General features: G+C 32.5%; 1 pseudogene; it reads right to left on the bottom strand.

The window, feature by feature from the left end:
- Nucleotides 1-1,084: 1,084 nt before the first annotated feature.
- Nucleotides 1,085-15,053, bottom strand: part of LOC145002625 (E3 ubiquitin-protein ligase BRE1-like 2) — a 92,450-nt pseudogene continuing 78,481 nt past the window's right edge.

Raw genomic sequence — 15,053 nt, 5'->3', positions numbered from 1 at the left:
CCTAAATCCCAAAAACCATTGGCGTTTGCCCTTTTTAGCAACGCGGTCAAAGATAGAAGTCAACTTGGACATGACTGTTAGACATAAAACAGTTTTTGAGTGTCTTCGAGCGCCTCATGCTTAGGATTTTCTGCCAACGATTCTTTTTGATGGCCTCGACCAACATGTCTCCTGTCGAATAATATACTATCATTCGATACCGCCTCATGATTCCTTAATTCCCGATTGATGAGATATGTCTAGTTTACCGCAATACATGTTTGGACACCTTTAGGGAACATACAGTTCATTGTAAAGACCTCCCTAGCTTCAAATACTGGCGTGATATGGTTATGGATGTTTTCTTTGATGTCTATTAACTTGCTGGTATTTCTGTGAAGAAAGAAGCGTCTGTGGAGGACCCCCTGGATGGAAGATCCACACTTAGACCGACTGACATTTTTATCTTTGGATGGGTAGGAGGGAATCATGCTTGTGGGGGTCTTAATAGGGTCTCCCATTTCATTGGTTTGAGGAGTAGGGATATGCTGCTTTAAAAGCCGTCGCGTGCAAAGTGGCAAAGCACGAGAATGCATGCATTAAAAATCAACATGTGTTTGTACCTTTTGCATTTGATACCTTTTCTTTTCTCGCACCAAAGGTGGTGGAGCTCCTCAACAGAGTCCAACGGGTCATACATACTAATGTTATATCTCTTAGATCCATAGATATTTTAAAAAGAACTAATTTTGTCATCCATAAAGCACTAATGCCGAGCTTACTACGCGTTTGTCTTCCATCGATATGTATTGACTTTTTATCCATGTTCATGGATATATTAATATGAAGAGATATGGAACTGTTTGATTTTAAAACAAAAATAAATTCAGTGATTAAAAATTACAAATGAAATTTTTCGTTAACTTATTTTTAACCTTTTCCGTAAAAAAATGAACACCATCACAACATAATTCTATCAATACCCAACCATATTTTTCTAATAGTTCCACGTAACGTAACCCCTACTAATTACACACCCATCTCCCTCCTATGGGCTACATATTTTATGTTTACAAAAAAAAACTAACTAATTCCTATAAAATATTTATATCTTGACAAACCGAACATCATTTTGCCCAAATGACATTCCATAGCCAGGACATTTCCTATGTCGGTTCTCTAAATTCCTCTGGATACATGGATTACAAAACAGATGATAACACTTCACAATCACCATCCGTCCCAAAACAACCACCCAAAATTCTTTAAACCAAAAAGTACCTCTTTTGGTCGATCAAAGCAAACCCCACATTTGAGAATAGACTTGCACTCCTTGATTTCATCTTGGAGTTTTTGAATTGCAACTTCACCACTTCCTAATGATAATTTTGTAATCTTTATGTTTAGTTCATCAAGCTCCTCATTAAGCTTCTTCCTGTTCATTCTCGTTTTAAAACACCAATTCCATTCATTAGTTTCGTATTCGTTCATTGGAATGGAATCATAAGGGAACGAAATACAATGAGTTATAATACCTTTCGTTGTCCAACTCCTCTTGAATCTCTTCCATCTTCCTACAGATTTGATCATATTCCTTTTCTGAAGAAGAAAGCAATGATTTAAGGCACTTCAGTTCTTTATCAGCATTTGATAATTCTGACTTGTTGTTTTCCAAGTTGATTGACAATTATCTGTCTTCTTTGTCAACTTAAGAGCTTGTGTTACACAACCATTCATCTACATTAATACATCATCATATCTTAAAGTGTTATAAAATGATTAAAAAACAAAAATTGATTCTTATAAGCAAGAAAAAACTATACATGTCTTCTGAATGAGTAATCTATAATTTTAGTGATTCAAATGTTGAATTCACCTGTTGAAGTTGTTTGTCTAATGCTTGTTTTTCAGAAAGTAGAGCACTATGTGTTTGTTTCGTCTTTACACTTTCAGAAACCACTTGTACCAAAAAGAACAAAAATAAAGGAAAAGTACTACTGATGTGGACATATGATGTAACAAGATTATTGAGAAAGTTTTATAAAATAGTAACCAAACTAGTAAGTTACTATCCCTGCTTTGTGGGGGAGGGGGACTGAACTTGTGTAACTATGAAAGTATAGGGAGCAAACCTAAAAATATACAAAAGTCGTGTACTCAAAGTGTGAAATTAAAAACAGTAGGGAAGAAACATGACAATATATTGCCACATGGGGGGATCTGTAAATTTTCTATTAGGTAGGGACTATTTTGTAAATTTTTAATGTAATATGCAAATTTTATAAACATATGGATTGTTCCTGCAAAAAATCTACATAGGGACCTTTTTTTTTTTTTTTTTTTTTTTGTAAATTATAGGGACAATTTTTGAAATTTATTTTCTACAAATGGACCAAATCTGTCAACACACAAAAATCTTGAACGTATTGACCATTTTTTGTAACAAAGATCTGCACAGGGACTAATTTTGTAAAAAAATATTCATAGTTGTTAGATTAGTTAATTTCCCTTATGACTAAACTTATGTTTGGCTCTCAACAATAAGTATTAATGTGAAATTTACTCCTCAACCTTGTTTTCGAGGGAATGCATGTGGTATAAGTACCTAAGATATGATGGTAAGGGAATGCATGTGGTATAAGTACCTAAGATATGATGGTACATAACGAAAGGGAAATCTCCAATAAAGTTCTAAAATTTTGGTCTGATTTATGTTTTAGTCATAAACTAATTTTTGTTTATGAAAAAGTCCTAAAAACCAGCAAAAGTTTGCATTTTGACCCTTTTTGACTGGTTAGAACCGGTAACAAATTAATTTGGGACTATTTCATAAATTGACCCAAAATATTGGGACTTTTCTGCAAAAACAAAAAATATTAGGGCTTTTCTGCAAACAAAAGCTTTATTATTATTATTATTATTATTATTATTATTATTATTATTATTATTATTATTATTATTATAAATAAGTATACTATTTTTAAATTTGTTATTATTAATATTATTAATAATACATATAAATACATTTAAATAAAAAAATATTAAAGAAATTTTATAAAGGTGAAGGTTGGGCAGATGATAATGCTTTAAGCATTGAAATCAAGAATGTCTGTTTGTATATTCTAACTTTGTATTATTATTATTATTATTATTATTATTATTATTATTATTATTATTATTATTATTATTATTATTATTACTATTATTATATTAATATATACATAAGTATACTATTTTTTAAATTTGTTATTATTAATATTATTAATAATACATATAAATACATTTAAATTAAAAAAATGTTAAAGACGTTTTATAAAGGTGAAGACTGAGCAGATGATAATGCTATTAGCATTGAAATCAAGAATGTCTGTTTGTATATTCTAACTTTGTATATGATCATTTCATATTTGTTATTATTGTTTTTAATTCAGAATATTGACATTTAACATTTTAAAAGAAGCTACTGATTTTTAAAATTGTTTACAAATAGTGAGCGTGTGATTTGCATGTATGTCTTATGTGTAAGTATCTGAATTACAAACATGTGTGTTGCTCTTTTTCATTACTTTATCCTTGTGTTTTTTTGGAAACATAGCAGATATAGTGTGATAAAGCAAAACAAGTCATATTACTTTCTATTAAACAAGATATTGTAATTAATACTTTCGAATTTTGATATGGGCCACCAATGTAAATATTTATTGTGGATCTGTTGGATTTGAAAAGAAATAATTCTACCTTAAAAATATATATATACAAAGTGATAAATCCTTTTATCTTAAACTATTTATACACAATTTTACAAATAAGCAACTTCTTTTAAATTGTTAAGTGTTAATATTTTGAATTGAAAACAATAATAAAAATTTGAAATGATCACATAGAAAGTGAGAACATGCAAGCAGATATTCATGATTTCAATGTTTAAAGAATTAGCATCACCACCACCTTCACCTTTAAATAATTTCTTTAATATTTTTTTTTATTTAAGTGTATTTATATGCATTATTAAAAATATCAGTAATAATGAATTTAAAAATTAGTATACTTGTTTAAAATAATAATAATAATAATAATAATAATAATAATAATAATAATAATAATAATAATAATAATAATAATAATAATAAGGTTTTTGTTTGCAAAAAAGTCCTAATAATTTTTTTTGAAGAAAAGTCCCAATATTTTGGGTTATTTTGTGAAATAGTCTCAATATTTTAGGTCAGTTTATGAAATAGTCCCAAATTAATTTGTTGCCGGTTCCAACCGGTCAAAAAGGGTCAAAATGCATAATTTTGCCGGTTTTTAGGATTTTTTCGTAAACAAAAATTAGTTCAGGACTAAAACGTAAATCGGGCCAAAATTTTAGGACTTTATTGGAGATTTTTCCCCATAACGAAATGATGAATCTTATGCTTTTATTTTTGGAGGTCATGTACGCTGAAATATACATACTATTTTATTACATATATTACCAAGATGTAACCCTCATTTCGAGAATAGACCGGTTGAGTGTTTAGAGGGAATTAAAGTAACGTTTTTAGGAAAACCTTGTGACACGACGTGGTGAATGGAGCATCATGATGTGACATGCCAATTGCATGAACCTATATCCGAATGGTCACCACGGCGTGACAAGAGGAAGACCATGACGTGGCAGCGGTTGCAGCCCAAGCCCTTGATCTTTTAGGGTTTCCTCCATATTTTAGCTCCTATACTCTTAGATTATGACATCCTCTTCAGCGTCCAACCCTTCCATACGAAACCCTTGCCTCCATGAAGATTTGAAAACTTGTTTGTTTGATTTGAAACTTGTTTCTTGGAGTTTTAGTGAAGTTTGGGAAGAAGGAAGTGTTGGATTAGTGTCTAAGTCCATAACTATTTTGGTATGTACTTGACCCGATGGTGCATGGTCCTTTTGGGTTGCCTTAACCGAAGCAACTTGATTGGAGAAATATATAGAAAGAGAGGATAATATGATTTATTAATATATTATAAGAATAATATATTAAAGGAGAAATCATATTTGTTTAATTAATATTGGTCAATAATTAATTAGGAATTAATTTTGTGATCAAGTGTAATTAATTAAACTAGAGGGGCTAATTTGTAATTATGTGATAGTTACAAAATAAGGTAAGGATTATCTTAAATATAGGGTGAACGAATTTAAGGTGATAAGGCCTTAGAATTCGACTATGATAAGGATTCAAGGATTATCTTATGGGTTGCTTTGTGGATAAGCAACTAGATAAGGATAATGACTGAAACCCTATCTCCACACCTATATAAAGACCCTAAGGCTCATGAATTCGTATATCTCTTCCCAAGAAGTCCTAAGGATGAATTCTAACCTCTCCTCTCTCTTTATACCTTCTCCATTTGCTCTTGGTGTTTGTAAGCCATTAGAGGAGTGACACTTGTGACTCTAAGCCTTCCAAAGTCAATACAAGGAGATTTAGGATTGTTATTGCTACATAACAATCAAAGTTAATATGATTACTTATATGCTAGTATTAGGGTTTCTTTATGTGTTCATAATGTTGTGTATCTAATAGTGAAAACATAGATCCAATTCTAGGGTTGCATGCACACATAGGATTGTTTGTATAAAAACCAACAGTGGTATCAGAGCCATTGGTTTTGTTTTCAATTAGCATGATACAAATGTATGAACTTGAAAAATTAGGGTTTATGGCCAATAAACCCTAGGAAGCTTGGATTTTCGAAATTAGGGATCTTGAACCCTGATTTTCGAAATTGGTTAGGGTTTCCTAAACCCTTTCCTTAGCCACCAAGTTTTCAAATTCTAGGGTTATCCAACCCTTGATTTTCGAGATGAGCCTCCTCCCTAAGATAAGATCCTAATTTTTAGGGATTTGGATTATCCCATATCTTGTAATTATCCTTTAATGGTTATATATGGTAATTCAAGATTATGAATTATCCTATCCCATGATTTTCAAAATCTATAGAGATAGTTAAGGGATTAGGATATCTTAATTGTTTAGTTGGTAATTATCCTTTATGATTTAGATAATCCCTTATGATTTAATAATTTAAATTAATAGTTTAAGATAATTATTAAATCAAGAGTTTTAATATTTGAAATTTTAATTTAAATGGTATTAAATTTCGAAAATTTTAAAGTGAGATTGAAACCTAATTTTTTTGAAAAGTTTCAAAAACTTGCCCTCAAGTTTTGGAATTTAAATTTAGATTAAAAGTTTAATTTTAAAATGTTAAATTCTAAAACCCTAGTTTTGAAAAGTTCAAATTTCACCCTTATGGTTTTATTAAAATTGATTAAATGTATAATTAAGAGAGAGTTAATAAATCCATAATGTTATGGTTTACATTTAATTAAATTAAAAGTGTAATTTATAAAATTAAACCACCTAGTATTTTAAAAGCATAAAATACACCCTTATACTACGTATAATATTAAAAGTCTAATATTATATATGTATAACTTAAACTGCTAGTCTTACCGTTAGTAGGCCTCATTCACGAAGCTAGTCTATAAGGGGTGTTTAGGGAAATTGCCTATAAAATGGCGATTGAATGGGTATCCACTCTTACCCACCGCACTCTTGACTAGTGGAGGGTCGTTAGCCGAACGGGTAGGATAGGACGAAACCTTTTATTATAAGTATAATGAAGTACAAAAGTAACTAAATGTTTTTCAAATTCCCAATCTTAGTTACTTAGGCAAAAGTGAATTGATGCAATTCCATGAAATTACACTTTGTGCCCTTGCGAAGACGTTAGTGGAGCGTGTGTGGTTTACCGGCACACTAAATGGTTCTAAGCAAAGGTAGCAAAGGGTGACTCAATGTTTGTCATAGTTCGGTGGAGCGTGTGTGGTTTACCGGCACATCGAATAGGTGATTGTAACATGTGAGGGCACCATGTAGTTTGCATGGTTATTCACACCCGCTTTGTGATCCTCGGCATCCCAGTCACAAACTAGAGGGGAATATCGAGATTTAAACATGCCATTGAAATGTTCAATGAATCTCAAAGGATCTAGGAGTTTTCATAGATTTAAAACTTAAATTTATTTTTCGTTTTTCATGGTGGAAATTAGTGTATCGTCATTCACTTACCTTCAAATATTCTGCAACTAGATTAAGGCATCCCTTTTCTAGGTTGTAGCATATTGTGTTGGTCCTAGCCTTGGAATTTCATTTGGGTGATTTACCAAGGACTCAATCAATCAACTAACTTGAATTCGTTTTTCTCCCGTTTTGTAGATGATAAAGTTTGACAACTATGGTCTTCCCGAATCCCGTGGAACAAGTATTCCAAATGAAGATGATATTCCACGATTCGATCGAGGAACAAGAAATCATGCTTCACTTCCTCCTCCTCCTCTAATTATTCTCCCTAACCCACAAAATTGTAAAATTGAAAGGTTCAATATCACTCAAGCCCTTTTGGCAAGTAAACATAAAGAAGGAAAGTCGGTGTGTGCACACGTCCTAGGGATGAAGTCGCACATTGATAAACTAAGAATGATGGGATCCGTTGTTAGTGAAGTGATGGCTGTTGATTGCGTTCTTTAGTCACTTCCCAACTCGTATAGTGAGTTCGTAAGAGAGTACTATATGATGAACCATGACGTGACACTTATAGATCTCACCTACATGCTTATTGCTGCTGAATCAACAATGGTTTAGCGCAATAGAAAAGCAAAGTTGATTGGTGAATCTGCCTTCAAGACCTCTATGGATATACACAATGGCAATGAAAGACATGCAATGATCGAAAAGTTTGATCATAAGAGAAAGGCGATGTCTGAAGTAGTTCCATGTTTTGTTCCAAAAGAGTCAATTTGCTTTTATTGCCAAGAGAAGGGGCATTGGAGACGAAGTTGCCCTAATTACCTAAGAGATCTAAGAGATGGGAGAGTTAAAACGTATGGCTCCACTTTAGGTAAAATCCACTATATAACTCCGTTAAGTTCCTATTCATTGATTCTTAATACATGATGTAATAAGATTGCATTTGAGTGTTTAGCAGGATCGGTGAAAAAAAAGGAAGCTTGTTGAGAAAGCAAGATGAATCTAATCACCAAGAGATGGATCTCGATCGCATGGACTTGAAGATTAGATTTTGAGCTTAGATAGTTATGATAGAGTTGTTAGAAATTTTCATTTTTTACATAGTTTTCAATGGATTTTGCATTGTAAGGACAAATGTTTTTCCGCTGCGTTTATAAATAAAATAAATTTTTGTTTGACTTATTTATTTATTTATTTGTTTATTTCCTTGCAATGAAATCATTATGAAAATTGATGTTAGCATATTTCTACAACGAATGGATATGATTCTTAGTTATGTTATTTATGGAAATGTCGAGAATTTGCCAAATAGAGGGAGTTTCTCATCGCCCAAAGTTTCAATTGGACAGAAATTTGGAATCACGCAACTTGGTTGCATGATGAATGAGAAATTTCATATTTGGAAATTAGACTAATTCGTTGACAAAGTGCAAGTGAAGGACTAGGAGATCGAGTACACAAAGTTGTGTGTTGATCAAGTTCACCATAAGAGTAACAAAGATATTCGTCATGATTTACTAAAGGCTTAGTAAATATGATTACACTTACAAGATTAAGTGTAATTCAGAATTGATTAAAAAGGTTTAAATCAATAGCAAAACAAATAAGAAGAATCAAGTAGGCAGAAAAATAAAAGTTTCTCCATTCTAAGAAGAAGGGAGAGTAGCTTTTATGCTTTATGATAGATCTTAATGATTAAGAACCATATCTCAATTGATCCTCTAAGTGAGTCTTAGTACAATTGTATGTTTAAGAAGAGGAACCAAGGATTGAAGAAATGGTTAAATCAAGAAGTCTATCATACTTCGTTTCAATAACAAGTCTTAAAGTTAAGATTGTGACATGTGAGTGAAAAGTATTAAAGGTTTATAACATTCATCAAATGTGGAAAGTTGTGATGTCTTGGATAAGACAAAAGACCAACTAGGACCAATTTGTGAAGTGTTTTGATAAAAATTACACTAACTCTTGAATATTTGTTTGTCAAGAAATGTTTATTGACAAAAGAATCTTATATGTCAAGGAGTCAGTGGGAGTCTTAATGGTCTTGAAAGGTTTCAAGAACAAATCAAATAAACCTTATTGACCATCTCTAGCACACGAGTTGAGGTTTACAACCTATCGTGTTGACATTATTTTTTTCTGTGTTGTTCCAATTGAGTTAATTATGCATATGAGTCCTATGAGTTCTCATTTTGAACGCATAAAAGGCAAGGCACCTTAATCAATGAAAGGTACATTGATAGGAAAGGGTGAGCTACTTAACTACTTGGAAGACGTGGTGGGCAGCTATGCTACCATAAGGCAAGAAATCAAGATTAAGAAAGTTCGGTCCATATGAGTTTGAATTTGTCTTAAACTTTGGTTTTAACAAATTCACATGGATAGGAACACATACACCGTTTAAATCTAAGTGTCATAAGATTTCCTCCTTCATGAAAATGATTGTGAGGAAATGCTTTCACTAAGAAAGATTTTAAGAAGATAGTGATTGTAAAGTTGCATTCTCGAATTCAATTATGGTTACGGTATCCCTTTCTATGATTTGAATTGTGAGGTTTGGCAATTAGTCTTAATAGTTTAGACACACATATGAACTATCGAATGCAAAGGTGTACAAGTTCAAGAAGCCTTGATAAAAGATTATCAAAGCATTAAGTATTAGAAACATGGACTTAAGAAATTCAATAGGTATTGTTTCAATAGGTATTGTTTTTCTGAAAGTTAAGATGTTTATGAATACATGTCGAAGCTAGTGGGAGCATAAGTGTTATGTTTTATAGTAATCATCATGATAGTGGGAGCATAAATGTTATGATTGTATGATTATTATGGAAAAGCATTGCAAGTTGGCAATATTAATTATAGAAAAACAAGAGTTATACCTTGCAAAGTCGTAAGGGTTGTAAAGTTGTTTTGCTATAATTAAGGGAGAGAATATTATGCTTCATTTCAAATCTAAAGGCTTAGGTTGAGAAATGTTAATAAATTTAGTCAAAGGTACATAGTGTGTTCTTAAAATTTCGATTATGATTACGGAATTCCTCTTCACAATTCGAATTTTGAGAACATAGCAAATAAAACATTATGCGTCGTGTCCCATACGCTTCGGGTATAGGATCGATTGCAAATGCTTTAATATTTGGCCATTCTAAAATTTTCCAAATGTCTAGTGCATTTAGAGGGAAAAGGGACTAGAATTGGTTTTGACTAAAATAATTAAACAACTATCAAAGGACAATCCAAAGTTCAGCGAGGATTGGTTGCTTGTGAGTAGTTGGAAGCATGGTATTGACTGGACCATATCGACATTATTAAGAATAGATAAGATTCTATTAAGAATGAGTTGTCAAATGGAAAATATGGAAGCGTGTCCATATTGGGAAATGAATATTGAAAATCTATGTCTAGATTAGAAACTTTTATGCAAAAGGATGTTCAAAGAATGTACTTTGAGTGAGAGACATCATATCTAAGGAATTGTATTGAAACAATATCCGATAGAGGACTTTGTAATATCATTGGCCATAGTCTTTGTGACTTTGGTACAATGCTATTACGAAAGAATCATTGCATAGAATGTTAGAATCTAGCATATTCTATAAGTAGCAAGAACTTGATATTCTTTCACTTATGAAAAAGGATTTGTAGTTGTGAAATGAGAATGATTGGAAATGTGTACAATTTGATCTATTTCACAAAGTAAGAACCATAAGTAAACATTGTGTGCATGCTGGGAGCATGGGACAAGTGTAATAATTCAAGTAAGAAGTTGATTACCCGAAACGACAAATAATGAGTAATCGATATGGTGATAAATAAAAGGAGTTTTATTTATACTCAAAGGTTTGAGGTCATATGGGATTAGTATTATTCTTGTGTTTCACTTTGCATGTGTTGACTTCCAGAATAATTGAGTTTATTAAGAATAATCGAATTATTCAAACGGGCCACAGTCGTTCATATGTTGGAAGTAGATATGAATGAAGACTGTCGTGAATTGGTGTGTGGATTGTCTAAAAGAGTATTAGACATAAGCAAATGTTTGTTGCAATGTTCATGAGTGCTTATGAATATGAATTTGAGCATTGGATTAAACCCACACTCACTTGGATCACTCCATGAATTGTATCACGAGTGATTGGTGAGACGATAACATCTTATATTCTTGAAACCGAGATGTGTGAGTTGTATCTTGCGAATCGGTTGCACATTGATAATATGTAAACACACTAGTAACTTGGTGTTATAAAACATATTGTTGTGTGTAATTCGGTGAGTGAGTGCAAGCGAGCATTGTATCAAAGTTTATCCGTTCCTTTTATCCAAAGTAGGATAAAAGCGATATCGTTGGGCCCCTCGATGGTTTAGTGATGACATACGTAAATGCTCGGCCGAGCTAGGGCTAATTTGATTTGTTCAATTAGTCTGTCGTCATAAATCAGAAATCGAGAAGTAGTACAAAGAGAATGATTAGAAATCATATCTCATATGATATCTAGAATGGAGGAATATATGATCCTTTATCTAAGGACACGCGTATCTGATATGATCAGAGTTGACAGCGGCTTTGGAAAGCTACGATTGCAGATCAGGATCTGAAGTCATACGAAGAATAGTTATTAGACTTATCCAAGTGGGAGACTGTTGGATTAGTGTCTAAGTCCATAACTATTTTGGTATGTACTTGACCCGATAGTGCATGGTCCTTTTGGGTTGCCTTAACCGAAGCAACTTGATTGGAGAAATATATAGAAAGAGAGGATAATATGATTTATTAATATATTATAAGAATAATATATTAAAGGAGAAATCATATTTGTTTAATTAATATTGGTCAATAATTAATTAGGAATTAATTTTGTGATCAAGTGTAATTAATTAAACCAGAGGGGCTAATTTGTAATTATGTGATAGTTACAAAATAAGGTAAGGATTATCTTAAATATAGGGTGAACGAATTTAAGGTGATAAGGCCTTAGAATTCGACTATGATAAGGATTCAAGGATTATCTTATGGGTTGCTTTGTGGATAAGCAACTAGATAAGGATAATGACTGAAACCCTATCTCCACACCTATATAAAGACCCTAAGGCTCATGAATTCGTATATCTCTTCCCAAGAAGTCCTAAGGATGAATTCTAACCTCTCCTCTCTCTTTATACCTTCTCCATTTGCTCTTGGTGTTTGTAAGCCATTAGAGGAGTGACACTTGTGACTCTAAGCCTTCCAAAGTCAATACAAGGAGATTTAGGATTGTTATTGCTACATAACAATCAAAGTTAATATGATTACTTATATGCTAGTATTAGGGTTTCTTTATGTGTTCATAATGTTGTGTATCTAATAGTGAAAACATAGATCCAATTCTAGGGTTGCATGCACACATATGATTGTTTGTATAAAAACCAACAGGAAGTTCATAAGGAAGCAAGGAGCAAGTTTGGATCCATCAGCCTCTTCAGTTTTCTGAGCTATTGGAGGTATAAAGTTCCCACCTTGACATCTCTTCTTCTAGATTCAAGTTTTTGGTAATTTTGGGAGGTTTTTTTTTCCTTTCCTTTGGAAGCTTTTGGAGTTAGAGGGATTCTAGAGCTTGTTATGGTCCTCCTGTAGTCTCTAGGCTGCTGACAATTAAGAAAGGAACATTTTGTTGGTGTTCCCTTGTGTCCACGTTTGTAACGCCCGCAGATTCGGGTTAGTTAATTTAGAGATAATAAACGTTAAAAATGACTTTTTTATAGGAGATTATTTAGAATAAATAATCTTAACCAAAGTATAGTATATGTCAAAAGGATTCCTTACATATAAAGAATGCTGAAATCCGACTTATAACGAAGAAGTTATTACCCGTTGAAGTTTTGCGATAAAACCATGATATGTGCATAATTAGTTAATTATTTAGCATATATTCTTAGTTATTTTTGATTAATTATGTGAATAATGTGGACAAAAGGTACTTAAAATGTTGTGAATTTTGTTTTCAGTCCAAAAGATATGCTTGGAAGTAAAGAGGAGAAAAGGGAAGCAATTGAAGATCAAAGAGTGAAAGAAGGTGATATACTCGGCGAGTAGATCGACCATACTCGACGAGTACACGAGGATGTTCCAGAAGATAAATACGACTGCTGATTCAAGACGGATAAGTATGGACCTACTCGGCGAGTTGGTTCTGCTACTCGCCGAGTACACCCTGTTTTGGGATATCTATAAAAGACGAATCCTTATCTCATGGGATGATACTCCTGGCAATTTTTGAAGGTTTAGCTACGACTAAGAGACCCAGAAGAGGTTAAGGAACCCTAAGCTTCAATATTTGGAAGAATTCAAGCAATTAGGTTAATTCTACCACTTAGACTTAGGAATTGAATATGTTTGCTTTAGTAAACTTTGTTTTTATGTTTGTTTCTAGTGCAATTATGAGCTAAATTTGTTTTTGTTTTTGTTTGGGGAATACCAAAGAACTCCTATGGTTTGATTATTGATTTTTGCTTAATTGTCTATTGGTGATTTATTAAATTAAGTTTGTTAAAGAACCTTATGTATTAATCACTACTATTTTCTGTTAATTGGAAGGCAATTAGGTTGCATGAACATCACTTAATTGTTAACCTCATATGTCTATGTGAATACTAAACCATATGCTTAGAAGTAATGATTATGAAACTAAGATTAATAAGAAAATAGGAAGATTAATGTGTGAGCTTGTTTGAGAAACCATCAACAAGAGGTTAATTGAATTAATAACTTAATTGACCATTACAAATCTTATTTAATCCAAATAATTAATCTAGGGAATTAATTAGTTTAAACACTTGATCAACGCTTAAATTAGTTAATTGTCTAAGGGTTAGGAGTAATGAACATGAACCTAACTATTATAATTGGTAACCAATAGCAATTAATCTACCTTAAACTTAAATAACCATAAGAGTGAATTGGTTGAACCTAAATGGAAACATCTTTATCAAATTTGGTGAATAGTTGTTGCTTTAGTTAATTAGTTAATTTAGTTTGTCTAAGTTTCTAGTCTTGCAAAACTAGAGAAAAACCCTTTACTTTTATTATTTGTTTTAGTTAAAATTAGTTATTAGTTTAATTTTCCGTTTCCTGAGTTCGATACCTTACTTATCAATCTATACCACTAAAAGACAGGTTCACTGCCTTTGTGTGCTCAATTTATTAATTAAAAGTAGGGATAAAACTAGTTCGTTTTAACACATATCAAGTTTTTGGCGCCGTTGTCGGGGAACGGTTCTAAATAATTAAGCTAATTCCTAATTTTTTCGATCCTTTGTGTGAGTTTACTTGCATAAAGTTCATTTATTGCAATTTAGTAATTAGTAATTAGTAATTAGGTTTTAGTATCTGTTTTAGTTAGTTTAAAACTTAGAATTTTTTTTTGAAATACCACTGATACTTGCCGAGTGCAATCGCACCTACTCGGCGAGTAGCAGTTTAGTCAGCAGTAGATTTTTTTTTTACAATCTTTTTGTTCTTTTTACGCTTTTTATTTTATTGATTTCAGGACTTTCATGACCAGATGATCAAACACACCACTGGTACCCCCGTTTGAAGATCCCGAATTCGCATTGAAAAGAAACAAAGGGAAGGACGTGGAGAGTTCAAGCACACCAAAGAAATCACCATTGTCCAACTTGAAGACTGTTTTTGGGAAAAAGAAGAGCAGTAAATCAGGAGCTTCTAGCGCTTCCTTGATAATTGAGGAGCCAATTCAAGAAGATATTGGGTACGAGACCGAGGAAGAAGAGGAGGCAACGTACGAGCAAGAAACCAAGTCGGAGGAAGAGTTAGCGTTCACTATGGCTAACATTGATGAAATCCCCATGGGAGAATGGAAGAAGAGGATGCGCGACGACAATGGCCCGGGACTTGTGCAACCCACAATTCTCGCGACTGCTACCTTCGAGCTAAAAGGTCATATCCTAGCTTCACTCAAGGAAATACCTTTCTATGGGAAAGATCATGAAGATGCCTACAAACAT

The sequence above is a fragment of the Lactuca saligna genome, chromosome 6, assembly GCF_052625555.1.
Source record: "Lactuca saligna cultivar CGN05327 chromosome 6, ASM5262555v1, whole genome shotgun sequence".
NCBI classification, from domain to species: Eukaryota; Viridiplantae; Streptophyta; class Magnoliopsida; order Asterales; family Asteraceae; genus Lactuca; species Lactuca saligna.
This window is presented reverse-complemented; position numbering and strand designations above follow the sequence as displayed.